Genomic DNA, 3,553 nt, shown 5'->3' with positions numbered 1-3,553 from the left:
CCCTGGCCCAGGTTGCCCAGAGAAGCTGTGGCTGCCCCATCCCTGGAGGGGTTCAAGGCCAGGTTGGACGGGGCTTGGAGCAACCTGGGCTGGTGGGAGGTGTCCCTGCCCAGGGCAGGGGGTGGCACTGGGTGATCTTTAAGGTCCCTTCCAACCCAAACCATTCTGTGATTTCTGTGATGCTCTCGGTAGCCCCTGGGAAGCACACACAGCTCACTGGAGTGAACGCTGCAGCAAGACACAAGCGACAGGCAGGGTCCCAGGACCAGAAGACGACCTTGGTCAGCAGAGCCATCACATCCTGCGACCCCCACCGATAAACCAAGTACACCGAGAACCTGCCAGGGCCATGTTCTTCCAATGCTGGCCTTCATCTGAGACACCGCACTGACTCAACAAGGTGTTTAGCAATAAAAAGATTCAGAAGCAGAGAGAATGCTCACTACAATAAATCAAAGAAATGCAGCAATGCCTCAGGATTAAGTAAACATGCAACAGCAACACTGGAACAGTGTGTTGGAACGAGATGCAGTTGGTTGGCTGAAAGAACAAGCAAGACCACTGCCTCTTCTGGGCCTGTGCCTCTGCTCGGTCGAGTGGCTGTATCCGTTAATTAGATCCCCGTTACACAGGTAGGAAAAGCGCCCACCAGAAGCACCGTAGTGCTCCGCCATTCAGCCCAGGGCTGTGACAGATACAACAAAGAGCTGAGGCATAATCGAGATGGAGTAGCTGTCAGGCTCTCCGATGGGAAGGGAAAAACCCCTCCACTCCCAGGCTTTGCAGATTAATAATACCTTTAGTTACATCAAATGGTAAACCAGGAACAGGCATGCCTTGTGAAGACTACAGCCGCTATTTAAGGTTGTTCACATCCACGAAAAGACGAATCTATTGATGTGTTCCCGGAGGTCTTTAGCACTTGGGTAGCAGAGGGCAGCCACGCACAGAAGATGCCACGACAGGCCAGTCCAGAACACGTACTGCTGCATCTTTCCAGCTCCCTACGGCTCTCCAAGTACTTCAGAGCAAATTAAACCCTTAGACTTCTTTGAGAAAGAACAGAGAGGGGCCAAACCTTGCTAAATGCTCCAGAAACTCCCCACTAGACTAATCCCAGTCATTCCCTCCAGGATCCAAGAAGCATTCAGTCTTCCCACAAGGGGCACCCTCCCGTGCCCAGAGACACCACAGCAGTGGTCTGAGGAAGGGAGCACCAATACTGCAGCTTCGCCTTCCAAAACACCTGCTAAACACTCACCTGCACAGCGCCTGGGAAGGACGAGCGAGCACCTGCATCTCCTCAGAGGGATGGAATCCTCAGTGAGCACTCGCTGGATTGCCGGCCAACCATCCCTTCCTTGGGACAACGTTTGTCCATCTTCAGGCAGAGACCAGGGGACGGACACTTTATTCCTACATTTCACCCAAACTCTCAAAGCTCTCCTCAAAACAGTCATTTCAATGAAAGAGGAAACAAACCGGTAGCTTTGAATCCTCTTAGGGGAAAACAAGACCAGTAGCCTGAGCCAGGGCTGGTAACCATCCTGCCACCTTCGCCTCGGTATTTCCCTTCCCTCAACTGCAAAACTTCATACCTGGTACAAAACCAGACCTCGTCAATACTCGAGTGCTGAAATTACAGAGCACACATCTCTTGGTCCCAAGTTACACATGAAACTCTTCTGCCACATCTTATTATCTTCAGGACAGTCTTAAACCAAGGGTTTTAGTAATTCCCAATTTCAATGGATGAGATTTTCTTAATACCAGAGAAATCCTTATCAGAATATTTGCCTCCTGTGTTTATGCTAATTTCGCGCAACTGTATTACATGATTTAATATCATTAGTGTTCAGAGTTTTCCCCATTACACAATGCCTCCTGACATATGAGGTTTGGAATATCGCTTCCTAACCACATTGGGAAAAAAATATTCATGTGACCATTACGCACTGTTACTAAAATTTAGTTCGTGGGCAAGAGAGTATTTCTTCCCTGTAATGAGCAATTCTTCGGTATTCTGACCCGATCAGCAGCTACCTTCAACCATTGGTTTCTATAGAAATCAATTATTTGTCAGTCATCCACTACTTCCCTGGAAAAAACAAACAAACAAACAAACAAACAAAACCAAAAAACTCCACCTACCTTTTAATTTGACAAGGCAAGCAGCCATGGAGCTACATCCCTGTGTCCTGAGCCAACCGCTCTCCGAGCCCACGTCAGTCCGTGCAATCCACCTGCTCACTCTGACACCCTTCGGTCACCGATTCCAAACAGGACTTAAACCATCAAGCAGAAACCTTGATTTAAAACACCGATTTTAAGCTCGATTTACATTTGTTTTCATTAAAGACCACTCGCTTTCATTAATTGGGAGAGCCATTAAAACAGCAGAGCTCTGCAGGCAGCCACTGTCAAAAGAATCCTAAACTCAATCAAAATAAGGAACATTAATAAAGCGAAATGAAGAAAATATGTTTCATCACTTTCTAGCCTGATTTCCCCCCCCCCCCCCTCAAGATTTGGGGCAGAACATGTGGATGCAAATCAGAACTAAATGCAAAATGACAAAGCCACCTTAGGCAGACGAGGCGACGGATGGGTTTCAAGTTTAAGATTGATTAAATCAGTAGCTGTTTCCAGCGGGTTAGATCTCTCGGTTCCAAAGCCCTAAAACCACCTGGCTTTGCTCAAAGCATTGCTATTTTAGAACCAAAGGCTTTAGTTTGCTGCTCTGTGTCTCGGTTCTTTAACCCCCGTCCTGCTGATATATAGACATCATTGAAAACATTTTGCATTTATGCCTTTTGTCACCTAAATGTTACTGAAATTTTGGTCCCAGGGTACAAGGTTTCTCCTCGCCACTCTCCCCCCTCCACCTACTTCTTAACATCGGATCTGAGGCAAAAAACACCCTTTTACGTGCACTTATTAACTAAACTGAAATCAAGAATATTGTAGAGAAAAGCATTCGTGCATAAAAAGGAGGAATCTAAATACCAGCATTGATTCCACTGTGCAGAGACTGGTACCGAATGTGTGACAAGATACTCTGACATCCCAAATTTGAGCTGATGTTAAATGTCAAAGGCGTTTCCCAAACACAGCATAACATTAAAACAGTGGAATTTTTTTTAACTGAATGAAATGTGAAGTTTCAATGAGTTTTCAAATAAATCATGGAAAAATGGAAGTATTCACTCTTCTGTTTTCCGAGTACTTTAAAATATATTACATTTTTAAGTTTTAGAATGGGACGAACTAAAACTGGTAACAGCAAACCTCAGACACCCATTCAGAGTTGCTCGATTATTTAGCATTTGCTATTCTCTTCTGTGGAACAAGAACCCAAGAGGTGTTTTAAATTTCTTTTTCTGAAAGAGGGAGAACCTCAGTTATTCACAAGGGTCACAGCAATTTCTTGCTCTTTTAGGCTTTATTTTCCTAAGTTCCCCAGAAACGCACAAAAAAAATTGCAAACGATCAAAAGACACCGGGCATGACATCACTTTGTCCCTCTACAAAATTCCAGCCAAAGCACATGAGC

Source organism: Larus michahellis, chromosome 13 (assembly GCF_964199755.1).
Source record: "Larus michahellis chromosome 13, bLarMic1.1, whole genome shotgun sequence".
In the NCBI taxonomy this organism is placed as follows: domain Eukaryota; kingdom Metazoa; phylum Chordata; class Aves; order Charadriiformes; family Laridae; genus Larus; species Larus michahellis.
The sequence above is the reverse complement of the archived record's forward strand: the minus strand, read 5'-3'. Positions refer to the sequence as shown.